This window comes from Balaenoptera borealis, assembly GCF_965194805.1.
Source record: "Balaenoptera borealis genome assembly, chromosome: 10".
NCBI classification, from domain to species: Eukaryota; Metazoa; Chordata; class Mammalia; order Artiodactyla; family Balaenopteridae; genus Balaenoptera; species Balaenoptera borealis.
The window spans coordinates 89,790,766-89,810,331 of record NC_138874.1 but is presented as its reverse complement, the minus strand read 5'-3'; the positions used below and the strand labels follow the sequence as shown (position 1 = coordinate 89,810,331).

At 42.5% G+C, this 19,566-nt stretch overlaps 1 protein-coding gene across 2 annotated transcripts in view; it reads right to left on the bottom strand.

The window, feature by feature from the left end:
* NKX2-3 (NK2 homeobox 3) overlaps window positions 1-19,566 on the bottom strand; it is an 82,615-nt gene that overhangs the window by 50,079 nt on the left and 12,970 nt on the right. For both annotated transcript variants that reach the window (XR_014249224.1, XM_082408166.1), the window contains exon 3: window positions 15,422-15,742. The gene's annotated coding sequence lies outside the window, so the exon portion shown is untranslated. The remainder of the gene's footprint in view (window positions 1-15,421; window positions 15,743-19,566) is intronic.

The following is a 19,566-nucleotide window of genomic DNA, read 5'->3' as shown; positions in this document are numbered from 1 at the left end:
ATGTATAACACTCAATGAATGTTGATTTTACAAAAATGTACATTGTACGTATGTATTTTTTTTACACAGAATTGATCTTGGGCATCTACTTTATGTCAGTAAATACTCTCCTAAAACTCTACTTGTAAGGACTACATAATACCCCATCACATGAACATGCCACAGTACGCTCAACCAGCCTCCCATTGTTGGATATTAAGGTTGTTTCCAAGTTTTTTCTATTATAAACAACACTCCAGGGGAAAAAAAAAAAATCCTTGTAGCTAAACCTTTGCATACATCCTTAATTATTTTCTCAGGATAAAGTCCCAAAAGTAGAATTCTAAGACTTTGGCTACATATTGTCAAATAGCCCTCTAGAATGATTATACCAATTTACATTGCCACCAGCAGGGAATCAAAATGTTCCCCTACTTGAACCTCTGCCATGCTGCATATTATTCTTCAAAAACAATCTTTGACAATTTGTTAGGCAAATAAAAGAAAGAAAAAAAAGAAAAGAAAAAAGAACCACCAACCAACCTTAAACATTTAACGTGAGAAGTGAGCAATATAGAAGTTTTGCATGTCTGAATCTTTTTGGCAGCATGTCTTTTGCCAGGTTGGGCAGTGAAGGGAAGAGACAGAAGAGGAGCCCTGGCTGTGATGGCCTTCAGAAAGCCTCAGACAAGCGAGAAGATGCCTTGACATCAGGTACAACTGGAGGAAGTCAATGCTCTGAAGCTCCAAGGTGAGCCAAGAGGAAAGGCTCTCCCACAGGGGTTCCCCAAATGTATTCTCAATGAGATTCATTTATTTGAAGGGAAAAGACACTGAGGTCAAGGAGGTTTGGGGAGCAGTGGGATAAGCCAGGTTAGACCAGTTTCTTCACAGCAGGATTTCTCAGAACGTATAAAATGCTAATGGGGGTGCTGAAGCTCCAAGGGGGAGACATGGTATGCAATGTAACCACAGATCCAGCTTCACCTCCCACCCCCCACCTCATCTTTTTTTATTTTCCACAAAGCATCTCATGGACCTGGAGCTTGGTGGAATACACTTTAGGAAATGCGGTCTGATGCCGCAGTGGAAAATGGTCTTCACAGAAAAAGCAGAGGATGGCAGTTAGGACAAAAATGAAGGGATGGGGAAGAGAGAAAGAAGGAGATGAGAAAAAGCAGGAGAATGGAGGGAAATTAGAAGAAAAGGGGGATAGTAAAGAAACATAAAGGGGAAAGGAAAGGAGAAAGGGAGGCAAAGAGAGGGAGGAAACATTTAAGAGAATGAGGATAAGGAAGTGCGGAGCAGGAAAGTACCACCAGAAAGACCCCTTCTTACTAAAACCACCTCCCCACTGCTTTGAGGAGAGACGCAGGAGAGCCTGTGTCTTCTCTGTGCTCATCTCCCCTACAGACACCCAACGCCAGCATGTCACTCTCCACGCCTGGTTTTCTCTGAAGTGTGACCCATCTCACAGTCCCTTCCTCAATGGCTAATTACTTAAAATGCAAGAATTCATTTGCAAAGGAAGCTCAAAACAGTGGGCCCCAAAGTAACCCAGAAAAATAAAATAAGAAATTCCAAAAATATTTAATTACTGCATCTCTTATTATTGTGTGTAGCTTCTTGCAGTATAAGACATGACCAAAACTAACCAAACAGTCTCTACTCAGCCAGGAAGTCTAGTTGCCTAAAGAGCAGATAAAGGCAAATTGACAGCTTTTAAAGCCCAACAGGGCCTTTTACCCAAAAGGGCCTGCTTTCAAGCAAACTGAAAGCACCAAAGTGGTAAAATAAATTCCTAAAAGCTTAAATGCTGTGCATGTACACAGTGCTAAACCCCTTAGAATTCTACAACAAAAAAGATACTTTACTTAATGGAAGCTGTTTTGTTATTTTTTAAAAGTCTCAAGTAACACATGCTAAAATAGAAATAGTATTTTGAAATAAACTCATGGAGTGTTCATCCAAATCTGAAACCCCTAGAGTTCCCAGAAATATGGGGTAGGATTTGAAGCAGTTGCCTTAAGATTGACACCAGATTTCATTAGAACAGTGATTCCCGACACCCTTAATCACCATGACTCTGTTTTTGTTTTTTGTTTTGGGGTTTTTTTTAGTATTATTCCCTGCAGTCAGTCACTTATCTCGGTTTTCAGTCTGTATTTATGTCCACAATTGCTCATGGGTTCAATGCTGGACTGTCAGGTTGACCAATAACATCCCCAAATTTTCTGTGATTTCAACAAATGTAGTGACTAGCATAATACACCCTGGGTTAGAGAATGGAGTTGATACTATTCTATCCAAAAGGAAACTTGACATTTAGTTAACCTATTTAATCCTATCACAGATAAGGAGCTGGCCCTTTATATTATTAAAAATAAGACATAAGCCAATATTACTGACTTTGTAAATGTCCCAGAGGATGAAAATCCTCACATTTGAGATTTTTCTGAAAACCTTCCAGCTTTTAATATTTGCTGCATTTTTTAGAGTTGACTCATCTTAAGCCTCTAAACCAGGGGTGGCCAGTGATGGCACATGTGCTGCTGTTCTCATTTTCTGTGCCTGTGGCAGACATCTCTAATTGACCTCTGCAACCATTCCCACTGAGTGGTTTTCTTAATACAGTGTTCCAAGCAACCAATGGGTCAGAGCTGGTGCTGAAGATGAAACCAGCTTGTCTTTCCTGCTCTACCCTGAATCTTAGGTGATTTGTTCATAAGGCAAGGATAGGGGATACAGGCTCAGTATTCCTCTGAGTAGGAAAGCTTGAGATTCCATATTAAAGATGGAAGATGTAGAAATGAGGGGAACCAAGAGATGTAGAGTCACATGAAAATAAGATCCGACTTCTCCCCCATCCCCTTGACAGCTGATTATAAATAACCCCTCCTCATCCTTTTTGCCTTCCTGTATTCCTCTTCCTAGCACAAGTGCAAGGATCGGACAAAAAGGTATCAGAAAGGTTTGTCCAAGAATGGATTAGTCTGGGCTGGAGAAACTTCCAAAATGGTCTTGAAATAACACTGATACCGCCCTACAGGGCGATAGGGTCAGAGTTTCCTGGTCTCCCAAGTCTCTCTCTCTCACATTATCTCCTTGGAGCTTGACAGCCCTGTGAGAAAGGCCAAAGAGATGTCGTCTTCCCTTTTACTCATGAGGAAAGAGAAGCTTAAAGAAGGTGAGTGATTTTGCAAGCTCATATGGCTGTGAAGGGATGGAATCGGAAAAGGAACTCAGATTTTAAAACTGAATCCAGCGCTTTTTCTGATGCACTTGTGCTACTCACATTGGGGTGTAAGCGTGCCAGGATAGGTAGGGCAGGGCCAAGAGATCATTTCAAAGACTTGCTATAGGGAATTCCCTGGCGGTCCAGTGGCTACTCCGTGCTTCCACTGCAGGGGGCAAGGGTTCGATCCCTGGTTGGGGAACTAAGATCCCGCAAGCCTCGCGGCATGGCCAAAAAAAAAAAAAAATTGGTATAAAATGGCACTTTTAGGAAAACATTTTTATATAAAAGAGTAAAGGCACATTATGAAGTAGAATGCAGAATTTGCATGATTTTTTACAATAAAATATAAGATTTCAAAGATATTGGCACACTTTTTCTGGCCATGCCCCCAGGACTTTGGATGGTGTGCTTTCATTGTTCTCTGCTGTTCTGGTGGAAATGAGTGAGTACTGCTCTTCACCGTGTTGCCTCTCACCTTTTCTTTCCTTCCCCTTCTCCTCCTTGTTCTTCTTTGTAATCTTCATTTATTTAGGTGACGATGCCACCCTCAGAGCCCCCCAAAGGCAGCTTGCCTGTGAATCATTTCAGAGGCATGGAGCTGCCATGGTTAGGTTCTGGTGAGGCTCTCTTCCTGGCTTACAAACAGCTGCCTTATCACATATGTCCTCACATGGCAGAGAGAGCAAGAGAGGCTTTCTGCCATCTTTTCTTATAAGGGCACTAATCCCATCATGGTGCTCCATCCTCATGACCTCTCTGGATGGGTTGATCCAGAGCCTGAACCCTGTCATCAAGGACTCTGATGTCCATAGCACTGCCTTCATACTGAGACTGATATAGTATGTCTGAGACTTTGTGCTTCCTAGTTCACCTCCAGTGAACATGTCTCGTTAGTTGGAATTATGTCATGGACCCATTCCCAAACCAATCACGATGGTCAGTGTGATGGGCTTTACTGATTCACTCAAACCAATCAAAGTTCATTTCAAGAGCTGAAGTGTCAACCCATCCAAATTCCACAGCTGCTTCATAATCTGGGAAAGAAAGGAGTAGAGATGATGGGATGTGACTATGTTGCCCACTACAATTTCTTCTTTAAAACTATCCACTTTAAACTATTGACTGTGTCTGCTACATGGAAAGTTGTAAGTAAAATGAACTGTCTAGCTGACCATCTGCCTGTTTATTATGAGCTATAGTGAACACCGTGGGAGAGGGTAATAATGGAATGGACCCTACGGAAAACACAAAGGGAAATGCTGTGAATACTAAGGCCAACACCCCTGTGAACCCTTATGTTGCGGCAACACAAAAGCATTCAAGAAAGGGACAGATGGACTTCCCTGGTGGCGCAGTGGTTAAGAATCCACCTGCCAATGCAGGGGACATGGGTTCGAGCCCTGGTCCGAGAAGATTCCACATGCTGCGGAGCAACTAAGCCCGTGTGCCACAACTACTGAGCTTGCGCTCTAGAGCCTGCGAACCATAACTACTGAGCCCGCGTGCCACAACTACTGAAGCCCGCATGCCTAGAGCCCGTGCTCTGAAACAAGAGAAGCCACTGCAGTGAGAAGCCCGCGCACCACAACAAAGACCCAGCACAGCCAAATAAATAAATTCATAAAAAAAAAAAAAAAAGAAAGGAACAGAAGTCCCTAATCCGCAAAACTGCATTTGGGGTTCCACTGGGTCCACATTCTACCTGCATCCACTCCCTCCTCCAGGTCTGGGAAGAGCCATCTTCATTCTTCTTCCATATGGAAATTTAAATCACTTTGCAAATGACTTTGGAATATATATAGTTTAAAAGTTGAGAGTCCATTATGCTAAGTGAAATAAGTCAGTCACAAGAGGAAATATATGGTGTAATTACACTTATATGAGGTAACTAAAGTAGTCAAATTCATAGAGACAGAAAGTAGAACAGTGGTTGCCAGGGCTGGAGGTGGGGCAAATGGGGAGCACTGTTTAATGGGTACAGAGTTTCAGTTTTGCAAGATGAAGAGTTCTGGAGATGGATGGTGGTGATGGTTGCATAACAATGTCAGTGTACTTAATAGGACTGAACTGTATATTTAAAAATGATTGCAGTGGTTTATGTGTATTTTACTACAATTAAAAAAACGTTGAGAATCATTTGTGGGATTTCCTTTTTTTAACCTTACTTTCAGCATAATTTTTTTTAATTTGTATTTTTATTATAAACATCTTACTTGAATAGTCAGCAAAATTTTTTTTTCCCCACCTCAGGCACCTGGACTTTTCTTTTTTTTACAGTTAAATTTAGACCTTCTATTGAGCTACTCTAGATTTTTTTCTAGATTCACAATGTTTGTTTTTTTTTTTCATCTAAAATGTTCCCAGGACTTCCCTGGTGGTGCAGTGGTTAAGAATCCGCCTGCCAATGCAGGGGACATGGGTTCGAGCCCTGGTCTGGGAAGAGCCCACATGCTGTGGAGCAACTAAGCCCATGCACCACAACTACTGAGCCTGCGCTCTAGAGCCCGAGAGCCACATCTACTGAGCCTGCGTGCCACAACCACTGAAGCCCGCGTGCCTAGAGCCCATGCTCCACAACAAGAGAAGCCACTGCAATAAGAAGCCCCCACACCACAATGAAGAGTAGCCTCCGCTCGCTGCAGCTAAAGAAAACCTGCGAGCAGCAACAAAGACCCAACGCAGTCAAAGATAAATAAATAAAAATAAATAAATCTATTAAAAAAAAAACTTTCTTTAAAATGTTGCTTTTCATTTTTACCCTCCCGATAATGGAGTTCTTTTGCAGCTCCTTTTTCCTCTCCCAAATGGAGTAACTTTAGTTAACTTTAGTGGCCATTAGAGTTACCATCATCACACATTTTCTTGGGAGGATGACCATAGCCCAGTTGTGTTTTGGGTAGGATTCAGCAAAAGCCAAATTCTGTCACTAACTGGGGCTGCAGTCTGAGTGTCGCATCTTTCCCCAGGTGCTCAACAGTCACCTCCTCTGCCCGGTCCTTTATGAACAAGATTTCACTGGGTTGTCCCAGCTTCCCTGAGGTCTGTATATCACCACCATTATACACAGGGACACCCAGAGATGTTAAGTAACTTGTTCAAAGCTCATAGTTAGTGTCCTTGGCTCTAAGCTTTGTACTGTCGTTCTTTCTATACTACAATGCTTCCCCCCAGTCTTTTCCCTCTACTCCAGGCATTAGGATATTTCCACACCTGAAATGGGGATTGAAAAAGCCAGCTGGGAAGAACTGGTGGTGGAATCCCTGCAGTGAGAGATGAGTCATCACAGCTTTCTGACTTGCCTCCCACTGTCTCCCTTTCCATCTGCCCAGTTCCTCACAGTTCCCCCACTTCTCCAGCAGCCATCACCACACCTAACCCAAAGGGCACATCGATCCTCTCCTTGAGCCAACCTGGGTAAAGGCAAATCCCCTGCTTCCCTTTTTTGAGCAGAAACAAGGATAGCACTTTTCAAAAGTAAAGGAACATTTACTACAAATGTAAGATAAATTGTAATACATTAGCATATGATAAATGACATGCCCACAGGCTCCGTGACAGTTCCGAGGCTGACCATAAAAGGCCAAAAGGGGGCAGTGACCCAATTCCTGGAAATCCCCAACCCCTCTCCAAAATAGTTGGAATAATCTTCTCACTCATTAGCCTATGAAATTACCCAGTCCATAAAAACTAACCACCCCAAATTTTGGGGCCACTCTCAAGCCTTTTGAGACGGACCAAATTCTGTCTATGGAGCGTGCCATGCGTCTCTCACAATAAATCTACCTATCACTTTGCCTCTTGCTGAATTCCTTCTGCGCTGAGACATAAAGAACCTGAGCTTCAGTAAGTCCTGAGACCAGGTGTTCAATTTCGATTAAAAGACAGTGAGTGGGTTCAAGTCCCAGCTCACGGGTTCAAGTCCCAATCTGAATTTTGGCTGGGTTCGAATTCCATCTGTGTTGTGTGGTTTCAGAGTTAAGAATGTGTTCAAATTCCAGCAATGCCCATCACTAACTAGCTGGGAGACCTCAGGCTGGGCAAATCTTTCCACCCCACGAAGTCCCATTTCCCTCCTATGTAGGGTTTCAGGGAAGATTGAAGAGGTAAATGCACACAGCATTCAACAACCCCTCCCAAAATGTTCTGTTATCAATGACACTATGAGCTGGGTGTGGATACTCCAATTTCACAGATAAGGCAGCCTTTGAACCCAGGTCTGCTGTGGTCAAGGCCCAGGTTCTTTCCATCTCCCCATTGCTGTGACCCTCATGTGAGCACTTGTTCTCATACTGTCTTGCACCGTTACCACACTGTGCATCTGTGGAGGCCAGAACAGCCCTAAGTAAACAACTGTTTAAACTGAATGCATGAATGCCCATGTTAGTAAAAGGAGAGGAAATGATTTGAATTTGAGAGACAGAAAAAGCACTTGTACCAGAGGCTAACAGATTAATTCATTTAGACAGTCAATTAGTTAATATTTACCGAGTATTCATAAGATACCTGGCCCTATTCATATAGATTGTACCATTTTGGATGCCTGGAGGGATTGGGGAAGGCAGGGTGGTGGGACTGGAGGAATGGGAAAGTTGATCTAAAAAAAGTCTGAATTATAAATTTTAACATTATTATTTTCAGATAATTGGAAACCTCAAACTGGGTTAAAAAGTATTATTAGAGACGGTGAAAACTGATAATACGATTTTTAATAACTATATTAGTAACCATTATGTGAAAACATTCCTGTCCTGTTCTATTCCAAAATCCTGGTTGCATGCATACTTTGCATAATCTCTCAAAACTAGTCACTTTAAATTCCAAATTAGCACAGAGTCCAAGTGAAGGTTTTTATTGGACTGTTGCTATGGGCAGAAAGTACTTGAAAAGAAGACACCACACCTTGGATAGGAGGTGCAGAGAGCCTTCCAGAGAGCAGGACTTCATGTCTTGAAGGAGGTTTATGTTTCTTCACTCAGTCATTCACTTGATTTAGGAAGGAGACAATCAGCACATGTAGGAACCCCAAAGGTCCCAGGTATGTGCAGTTAGTTGGGGGTAACACCACCATTGTTGGGAAGGCTTGATGTGGTTAGGGTTCTGGATGAATTGGTGGAAAGGGGGGAAGAGAAGGAAGAACCCAGGGCCAAGGATTCCTCAGTGTGGGCACCTGCAGGTTCAGGCGGGTAGAAGAACAGACAGGTTAAAGCAGGTTGGATCACAGGTGACACAGTGAGGAAGGGCTCACAGGAGCGGCTCCCAAGCATGAATCCTCAAAATGAGTGTTGAAATGGGAATGAGATGAATCTGGGGACTTCACTCCTCTTGCAGTCAGTCTTGAGTCATTAAATGGATTCTGGCTGATGTAGAAAGGGGATGGGTGAAGGCAGTCTAATAAGGTGCCTCCAAGCATGTTTGAATCCCAGTCTGTCTCAGGCTGAGTGATCTTGGCAAATTATTTAACCTGTAGGCTTCCATTTCCTCATCTGTAAAGTGGGGATGACAACAACAGTACCTGCCTCCTGGGATGTTATGAGGATTAAATAACTTGATGACTGTCACATGCTCAGCATTGTACCCAGCACCTAAGCACCTCGGTGCTCAGTATCAGGCAGTGATGATGATTATTGAACTGCAGGGGTCTAGGGCTACCACTTTTGGTTTGTTAGCCCCTCAAGGGCGGGATCTATGGTTTTATCTTTAGTACTCATTAAATTATTTAGTTCACTATCACGACTGTTTATAAAATAACATTCAGCCATTTTGTAACATGGCTTCTGCTTCCAATGATGACTAATACCTGATACCAAGCAACCTCTCTGTGGACCTAGAACCAATTTTTCCAGGTTTTTTTCCCACCAGAAAAAGAGACAGCTGAGCCATAGCAACACAGTTGAGCTGTCATGTGAGTCATCCCTGCTCCCATTGCATATCCTTAGATTATTCCCCAAACCTCAGATCCCAATAAAAGAGCCATCATAGACAGAAAGAAGAAAGGAATATGAAAGCAGAGGTAGAGAACTGTCTGCCTGGAGGGTTGGAAGGCATTTCTGAAGGTTCTCCAGACCAAGCACCCCACAGTCAATTAAGTAACAGTGAAGCCAAGAAGGGGACAGAGAGAAGTGACGGGAGGAAGGAAGGGAGCCCTCCAAGGAAAGGTAGGTTACAGGTTCTAAGGGGGTTCAACAGAAGCTTTGCTTCTAATTCCAGTGTTAACAACTGATCTATGCTATGTTAGACAGGCTGAAATTCCTGGGGAGTTGACAGGAGGTCTCTTCCCAGATCCTGAGGCCTCTGGCTGAGACGCTCTTTTGCAAAGAGGAACCTGTAGATATTCTCATCAGATAACTAGGTTAAATTATAATAGACTTTTTTTCAACCCTAATTATTCTTTTCTACCTAGCTTTTGTAGTACTCATGTACAATATGTTACCACTTTCTTTCTTTGCCATCCCTTTTCTTTTTAAATGTTGTTTCTCTACTTCTCTCTTTCATTCAAAGTATAAACTTTTTTTTTTAGAAAAGTCCCTTCGTTTCCTTATTTTCTCTCCCTCTGCCTCTCCAACTCTCTATCTCCTGCCCTTTGCCCTTCTGTTCTTTCTGATTATTTATTTCGTTTTCTGTTTTACTTGCCATTTATCTTGCTCTAACGCTGCATATGAGCCTCTACTCATATTCAGGTCTACATCTTCAGCCCAAGAGAATACCATCTCTTCACAGGGAGGAAAATCTAGAAAAAACCCAGAGCTCTGGTTCTGACCCTTCTCTTATTGTGTGGCTCTGTTATTCCTTACTTCTTTTAATTCTTAGTCTCAGCACTGAAAAGAGAGAATGACCCAGGATACCACTCAGTAATGCACTCTACTAATCACCTTTCAACTAAAGGCTTAGAAGGCACAGCTTCACTATTTAAGGTGCAAGATGTTCCAGGCTGATATTATGGCACTGATACTATCCTCTTTTTACAGGACTAAGTAATCTGGCTGAAGTCCAGCCTCTGACACCCTCTACTGCCCACAGGCATTGAGACACTTTGTGATTCTGGGATTCACTTTGGAATTATAGAGATTTTGGCAGAAAGTTTCTTCAAAGTCAGTGCAGTCCATCTGGCCACCTGACATCTACATCCCTGAATCCAGCGAAGGGAAACTCACTACTTCCCAAGTCAGCCTAATCCATTCCACGACCAAATAAGAAAGCTAGATTTTCAAAGAAAACATTCGTATATTTTGTCATGGTGGTTGTTTGCTTTGCAAATTCTCCTTCCATGAATTATAGTTATTCGTAACTTTCAATAGCCATAGGTCATTGCACTCCTATCAAAGTTTTTGCAAGACAGAGGGCTTTAAAGTTATCAAAATACTGGATTATGTGTCTTTTTGAATTACAGATGTGGAGGTAAAAATGTGTTTGTAGTGCATGGATCCATCCTCATCAGCCTCATCATCTAGCATAATAATAATCGCTAATACTTCTATAGAATTACTGTGTGCCAGGCATTTTCTTAGCATTTTGCATATATTAAATTGAGTAAATGTACTTTCTCTAGGCAACTTTTCCCATTTGCTTCCCTACAGGGGCCCAGAATTTGATGGCATATCCACAAAAGAAGGAATCTAGATGTCATCTAGTCCAATCCTCAACTTTCCCCACAAGTCCCAGAGACGGTGTGTGCCTTACCTTAGGTCACACAGCTATTAGTGGTAGAGTGGGATCTCAAGCATCTTAATAACAACAAGCTCACTGTTCATAGCCAGGATCAAGAATGGTATTGTAGGAACCTGAGATTCTCTTTCATAAGAATCTGCCTTGCTTTTTCCTACATATGGCTAACACTCTGCCGCAAGGTGCCAAAATCACCTTTCCTACCTTGTTATCTTTTAAAGTAAGTCCTTTTTTTTTTTTTAAGTACTTCTTAATATATATATTTTTTTAAATTAATTAATTAATTAATTTATTTTTGCCTGTGTTGGGTTTTCGTTTCTGTGCGAGGGCTTTCTCTAGTTGTGGCAAGTGGGGGCCACTCTTCATCGCGGTGCGCGGGCCTCTCACTCTCGCGGCCTCTCTTGTTACGGAGTGCAGGCTTAGTAGTTGTGGCTCACGGGCCTAGTTGCTCCGCGGCATGTGGGATCTTCCCAGACCAGGGCTCGAACCCGTGTCCCCTGCATTGGCAGGCAGATTCTCAACCACTGCGCCACCAGGGAAGCCCCAGTAAGTCCTTCTTTGAATTTCCTTTAAGGCACTTGTATCATCTCTCCTTCCATTTCCCAGTGTTTTTAAAAACTTTTCTAATATAGCCAAGTGAATTTCTTTCCACGTCAGTGAGATTTCTGGATCAGGAACAAAATCATTTCAACCTGTCTGCCATTAACTCTCCCATCAGAACAACTGACAAACACAGTTCAGTTGACCTATTCAAGATCTGTCGGATCTTTCTCCTATGTGGCTTATGGTGAAGGGTGAGCAGGTGTCAGGAGAGAAGAACCCTGGGTAGAACATGGAGATGTGTGGCATCTTAGCTGGCTGCATGTTGAACAGAGCACCTCTCTGGCAGCAGAGAAGGGAGCTGGATCCCTGGCTATTTGCTTCCATGGACGTTCACCTGAATTCTGCCCCTGGGACAGAACTGAAAACTCCTGCCCAAATCTGGTTGTGTACATTTCTTCCCAAGAACCTCTGTCTATGCCCTATTTACATTTGCAACCAGGTCTGGCAATATCAGTAGAGAGGAAAGACTTTTGTCCTCTCAGAACACGGGAATAGTCTACGTCAGCAGCCATTCTTTTCAATGTTGGGTGCATCAGTGTGTGGGTTGCATAGAATATTTTAAAATCATATTTGCTTTCAAGCAATGACAGCTTTATAAATAGAATGGACATGAACAGATGAGTCTAATTCAGTTATAACTAAAGCTAAGGCAATTCCAAAACTACTTTATTATATAAAATATTGTTCAGAATTTGTGTATTGGGTTTGAGCTTCTTTTATTTTTAATACAGATTTTATTATAGTTATATTCATTGGGGAAAAAATACCAAAGAGAGACTGGTTGATTTTTAGTCAGGGTTCTGGTAAAAGTGTGTTTTCCCTAATTGTCTGAACTTTTCTCCTCTTCCATAACTAGAAAGATGGGATTTGTATGGATTTTAGGGCCACGCACATCTGGGGCTCAGTCTTCATTCCCACTTAAAATTGTGGGAGCTGGTGTATGTGACTTAACTCTCTGAGTCTCCACTTCCTTCTACGTGACTGATAGCACTTATCTCAGAAGCCATTGTGGGTTTCAAACAAGGTATTTGAAAAGCACATGGAATAAGTTTGCATAATGTTAGGTATATAGACACTCAGTAAATGTTAGTTTCCTTCTCTCACTCTGTGTGTGTGTGTGTTTGGTGAAAAGAGGAGGAAGATGTGATGAGTATGAATTGGACGACTGGTCCAGAAATAAAGGATCAGTATACAATCAAACAAACAAACACACAAAAAATCAAACACAAAACAGAAAGGAACAGAGGTGGGAAATGGAAAAAGGAAGTTTAGAAAAACACTATCAACAGTAAATATTTACTAAGAACTTCCTATTTATATGTCTAGGTCCTCCAATGTATAGGACTCAAGGATATTCTCGTTCTCAAAGAGCCTACAACACGTTTGAGGAGACAAGATTTATTCATTTGTAAAAGAGATAATTAAAATGCAAAGGAGTTGCTACTCTTGGAGTTGAGAGGAGAAAGCAACCTCTGTATTTATGGTATCTTTGGAGACCAGACAGAAATTCAGTCGTGCTATGGGAGGCAAGGGAAGATGAGAAAATCTTGAAATGCCCAGCCATTTGAGTCTGATGACAAAGGCTGGGAATATTCTTACAAAGGGAGACCACTGGTTTTGTTAAAACTGCAGTGGTGAAAATGATCGTGGTACTCTTTGTAACAACAGAAAATCCCCAAACAAACCTAAATGGGGCCTGGTAGTCTCACAGCCTTTATGCTAAGGGGGAGGGCGTGGGTGGGCAGGCTGAAGACGTCCAGTGCATACTCCTGGTTTCCTTATTCAGCCTGAGAGACGCTGATACCCCTCGTTGAGTTACTTATCTAGATTCTCTTTAAGCTCTGTCTCTTTCTTTCCCTAGCAGATCCCTGGAGAGATGCCCTTTCAACCTCCATCTCTACTAAATGCCTTTTGGATCCCAGCAGTGGAGCCCATTGCGTGGCTGGATTGACTCAGAGCAAACTATTACTGAGGCCTGTTAGCGTTGGTGAAAAGAACTCTAGCCAAATCCTCCAGGTTAGCTCTTCCCAGAAGTATTCCCGTGACAAAGCACAGCAACCACCCTACAAAGGGTTAATCCTCCCCCTTCCCCTGCCCCCCAACTTGCTGCCAGAGATCAGCTAATCTGATAATTATGGCAACAAACACAGTTTAGACAAACAAGACCTGACCCTGAGGGTTTGGAATGAAAACATTTACTCTCTCCCTCCCCAGAGAGACTGTGCCTGGAGCATACACACAGAGAGACACTGGGAAAATACCCTTGTGCGGGAGCTACAGGGTGAAAACATCTGTGTTCCTGAGCTGCTTAAGAAGATAAAGTTAATGGGGAGAAAGAAGGGGGTGGGGGAGGTGGGAGGAGTGGGGAATGGTACAGTCGGAGGGTGTACATGTTTGGAGCAGATGGAAAATGTACCCAGAACTGGAGATGTAAGCCAATTGTAATTGATTTTACAACAGAGGCAGACTGAGAGGAGAGGTACAGAGGAGTCTCAATGAGGCAGAATTCCAGTGAAAAACCTGGACTGTGGCTAGAGGAGGAGAAACATCTTAAACCCCCAAAGTAGGACTTATTCCTGAGAGCTGGAAGGGAAGATTATTCCAAGTAGTCCATGATTCTAAGTAAATTTTAATATCTGCCTGCCAGGCGGTGAGGCTCACAATCTAACTTGGCTGGTCATCCTTCTCTCACCCCTAGTTTTGCTTCTAAACTGAGCAGCATGGGACTTCCCTGGTGGCGCAGTGGTTAAGAATCCTCCTGCCAATGCAAGGGACACGGGTTTGAGCCCTGGTCAGGGAAGATCCCACATGGCGTAGAGCAACTAAGCCCGTGTGCCATAACTACTGAGCCTGCACTCTAGAGCCCGCGTGCCACAACTACTCAAGCTCACGAGCCTAGAGCCCGTGCTCCGCGACAAGAGAAGCCACCGCAATGAGAAGCCCGCACACCGCAACGAAGAGTAGACCCCGCTCACAGCAACTAGAGAAAGCCCGCGTGCAGCAACGAAGGCCCAACACAGCCAAAAATAAATATAAATAAATAAATAAATAAATAAATAAATAAACTGAGCAACATGCCCTTTCCCCCTTGCTGTCTGCCTCAAAACTTGTCAAGCTACTTTTCCCCTTTCTGCATCTAAAATGCTGCTTCCTAGAAGAAAACTTTCTGGGTTGCTTAAACTGGAGATTCTGACCTTGGCTTGCTTTAACTTGGAATTCCAACAGTTTCTCCTTTCCAACTACCCTCAAGTTTTGCCCCACGTACCCATGAGCCTAATGTCATCCTAGAGCCAAATGTCATTTCTTTTTTGCACATGGCTGGTGGTATATCAGCTGGTAAACACTCCTTGCCCCTTAAAACTCTCCAAAGGATCTCTAGGCATCCAAATCCTTGGGGATTTGCAGATCATATATATGGATTACCCCAAGCTAAGAGGAGCAACTACTATGATTGATGATAGGATCAAGGTTTAAAATGAATTCCGTAAGGTGAAAGATGGTCTAAAATCAATAAGAGAGGATGTGCCAGGAATGTGAAGCACTGCATTTAGGTCCAATAATCAATTTACGAGCACAGGACGGAAAGACCTACAAAACAACAGTTTATGTAGAAACAAAATGAAACAAACCATTTTTTGGGTCAACAACTGGTTCAATATGAGATAAAAATGAACCTATCTGCTTAAAGAGTGAATACAATCATGGTAGGTGTTAATAAAAGTATTGTGATCACATTAACATTTTACTGTATTCTTAGCAAGGGAAGGGTAGAACTGAACAAATCTTTTTTTTTTTTTTTTTTAAGTCTAACTGTCAGCTGACCAAGCAGAGTCCAGGAGGCTATGCAGATCAATTTTCCTTTGTTTGTGCTTTAATTTAATTTCAGATTCAAGTGCCCTATTGCAATCTACACAGGGTCTACCTTGGCAATCATCATACCTTGTTCAGCTGGTTCCACTTGCCCCTGTGTTTTGAATCCCATGCAGGCCCATTTACTTGTTCCTCTGCCAGTCTGTTGGAGAATCGGAGATTCCTCTACTCCTCAAGGAAAGACACTTCTTTCCAAATAGTCCAGTCTTTTTACTGCTCTTCACACACCCCATGGTTGTTTGTTAATTTGTTCATTCATTCATAAATCCATTGACCATCCACTATGTGCCAGGCACTGTACCAGGAACTGGGATTCAACAGTGATAAGAAACGGTCCTTGCCTTCATCAAGCTTATGTTCTCAGGGGGGTAAGCAGATCCTAAACAAAAACTAAGAAAATTTCAGATAATAAAAAGGTATGAAAATTTACCCTGTACTTGAAAAGCCTTCCAACTTCTGCCTAAAATTCTCCGAAAGTTACCTCCTGCTTCCTAACTCAGCTCAAGTTCCACCTTTCCCTTGGAGGGGCAGAGAACTCCTCTAGCTTTCTCCTCCCTGAACTTTTGGTGCCCAAGGGCTTGTAACACATAATTAATACTCAGCTGCTCTCCAATTGTTTCCCTTACACTAATTTTGCCTCCCAGTAGACTGTAGGAGCCAGTAAACTCTTTGAAGTTATAGGCTATGCCTTCAGTTTAAACATATTCAGTCAAACTTTATCTATGATACTGTTAAAAAGGAAATGAGAAGCACAGTTTAAACATAACTTGAGGCTTTTAAGCTGATTCCCAGATAACAAGAGAACTTCTTCCAGTGCCTCCGAAATCCTCTAGAATAAGAATGTAAAGTCAGGATGGTAGTTTGTTTATTTGTTGAACATACCTCCTCCAAAGAGTCCTAGATTTTGTAAGGAGATCTTTAAAGCAACAAACATACCTTGAACTGAGTATTAGTGAGATTAGAGGGAACAGCAGGAGGGAAACAGCCAACAAGCTCAAAAAGGGAAGAAAGTTAAGGACAAACAATGGCAAATTCAGAAAAATGTTCGGTCCAAAATTGAGCCCAAACAACATTTTTTTGGGGCCCTCACACTCTGCAGAAGAAAAGCATCCTGAAAACAAAACAAAACAAACCTAGAAACAATACAAATGGCCATCAATAGAGGATTTGATTAAAGCAATAATGGCACCTTCATAATGTGGACTGGTATGTGGCAAGAATGAAGTAGGTAAATCTACATACACTGATGTGAAGAGATGGCCACTTTGTAGTTTAAACAGAAAGTCTCAGAACAATACAGATAATATGATCCCTTTCATTAAAAAACTTACTTATATATGTGTAGAAAATGCATTTAAGGATATATACTAAATTGTTAACAATGGTATTTCTGGGAATGGGTTATAGGCAGCGGGGTTGGGGAGACAGGGGAATTTAATAATTTATTTTTACTTTATAACTTCTGAACTGTTGTATATCCTGCACTTAATTATGGATACCCAGAGTGGTTCCTGGATTTGTACGTGCCCCTTGTGCCACATGGAAGGACTTCTGAAGAGAAATCCTAAGCATCTGCCAATGAACTGTGCATGGCTATGTCCTAGGGGGCATTCTTAGGTAGAAAGAGAGCATGTCCCAGCCAAAGATTTGGCAGGGCACACAAGGAGAGCCATGAGGAGGCCGCTACAAGCATGTTTCATGAGTTTGCTTCCTTAACGCAACTCAAGGATGCACTGAACAAATTCCTTGACAAATTTGTTGTTGTTGTTATATAAATGAACCCCTGGAAAAGCGTATAAATAACACTTTTACATCACCAGGCAGTAAGGGAAAACAATATTTAAGACATGTTGAGGTCAAGAATGTGGCTTTGGGATGATAGAGACATTTTGAATTCTAAGTTTGCCACTTACTAGCTTTGTGATCATAGGCAAATTATATCACCTCTCATTGTTTTCCTCCTCCTTCCTGTGAATCTTTTTGGGGGGGTCTCCTCCTTCTCTTTCCAGCCCTGAAATGCTGGTGTTCCTAAAGCTGCTGTCCAAGGCCCTCTTCTCCTTTCCTTGGGTGATATTATCTTCCTGTGGCTTTAGTGGCCACTGCGTGCCTGTGACATACAAGTCAACGGATCAGGCCAAATCTCTCTCCTTAGCTCCATGCTCTGCCTGATACCTTCTAACGGAACCCCATTTCCTGCATGCTAAAACCCTTTAACATGCTTTACATAGTCCTTCAAAATCTGGGGCTAGGTTACCTTTCTAATCCCATTGCTCACACATTCCCTCTTCCCTCTCTGCTCCAATCAGACCAAGCCATTTTTCATTTCTTCCACTAACCGTGTCCTGTGTTCCTTAAACTCTGGGCTTTTACAACTCTTTGGTCCTCCTGCTCTAGCCTACGTGTCTAGCACCCACCCCGGCGGTTTCCCAGTATTGCACTCCTCACACTGCATTGAATGACTTGTTTACACATTTGGATCACCCACCAGATCATAAGCCCCAGAAAGCCGGGTTATTTGTCTTGTTTGTCACTGTATACTTAGAACATAACCCCCAGTACTGGCACTTGACAATCTAATTATAGACATTTGTTAAATAAAGCCCTATCATTATAACATGAGAGAGGTGATATAATCATTAAGAATTGGGCTCTGGGTTCAAACTTTAGGTCTACTGCTTAACAGCTGTGCAACTTTTGGCAAGTAATTAACTTATCTGTTCCTCAGTTTCCTCATCTGTTACCCCATCTATTAAAATGCTTCGAGGAAATGAAGCACTAAATGAAATAATTGTTTTCATTACAAAGCAAGTGCTCAATAAATATCAGATAGTTTAACGCTTAGAAAATGCTTAGAACAGTACCTGGCACATAGTAAGAACATAATAAATATTAGTTATTATTATCACTATAAATTTTTGTAATGATAAAAATAATCTCTAATTAGTTTTAAAAGTTTAGATTTCTGTGTATAGATTTTCTTAAACCACAGCATATTTGTGCTTAGTAAGTCAGGTAGTCTAGTAGCTTTTCCCCTCTAGGAAAGTATTTGAATACTTGAGTGGAAAGTTATTAGGGACAGTAAGAGAGCAAGGAAGGAGAACCAACTGTGTTTAGTGTTAATAGTGTTTTAGATTTCAGTTGTTGCAAAACAGTGATTGGACTTTAATGTTTCTATGATTGTTGCTTTTCTTCCCATGGCAGTTCTCAAACTTGGGTGTGCATCAGCATCATCTGATAGCTTGTTAAGCTACCCATCAACTGCCTCTATTTCTAGGTGGTTCTGGGATGGGGCCTGGGTCCGTGGACTTTTACTAAGATCCCCTGGTGATTCTGACGCAAAATGAGGTTTAAGAACCTGTGAGCCGATAAAAAGCAATTGCTAAAACCAACAACCACTATGTCCAGGTGGCAGCATCGGGCTCAGCAGGACGTCGTTGGAGTTGCCTTCTGGAAAGGGCTCTGAGAGGTTGGTGTCTGGGAGATGCCTCTGCTGCGAGGGGCTATTGTTACGGCCAGGAGAATCCTAAAGACAAAAGGCTTCACCTCCAACAGGAACAGCTGCTGAGGACCCACTCTGGGCTTGCTGGGGGAGGCGAAGAGGAGCTCCGCCAAGAGGTGTGCTGGAAGCACCATTTGAAGCCCTTGCTGGAGGCGCTACCCTGTAGCAGCAGTGAGAATCACCTAGAGAGTTTGTTAAAATGCAGATTCCTTGGTCCTACTCCAGACCTACTGAATTGGGATATGCATTTTAAACAAGCTGCACAGATTTGTCTGAGGCATGTTAAAGTCAGAGAACGATTGACAGAAGCTTGGGCTGATCCCAGTGCGTCGCAGCCTCTGCCAGCTGGAGAGGTGTTTTTGTTTGGTTTTGTCATACTCCCCTTCCCAGCAGTCGGCACGGAACCTAGACTGACTTCTCAGATCTTAGATGGTCACCAGCCCTCAAAGACCAGGGAGGGTGTAACCCGGAAAAGACTTTTGTAAATCAAAGCATAACTTTCTTTGAGTTATTAGATGTTATGCCCTTTTCTGAGGACAACTAGAGTGGGCATTTGATTTTCAGGAACTGTCTGGTTAAAATGATTTTCTTTCGAGAGAAATCTCAATTGTGGTAGATGGGCCTTGTCTGGATTCCTCCTGTAGGGTCCTGCGAGGGAGACAGGGCTGTCCTGGTACACTTGGCTCCAGTGAGTGAGGTGTTTTGAAGGTGACAT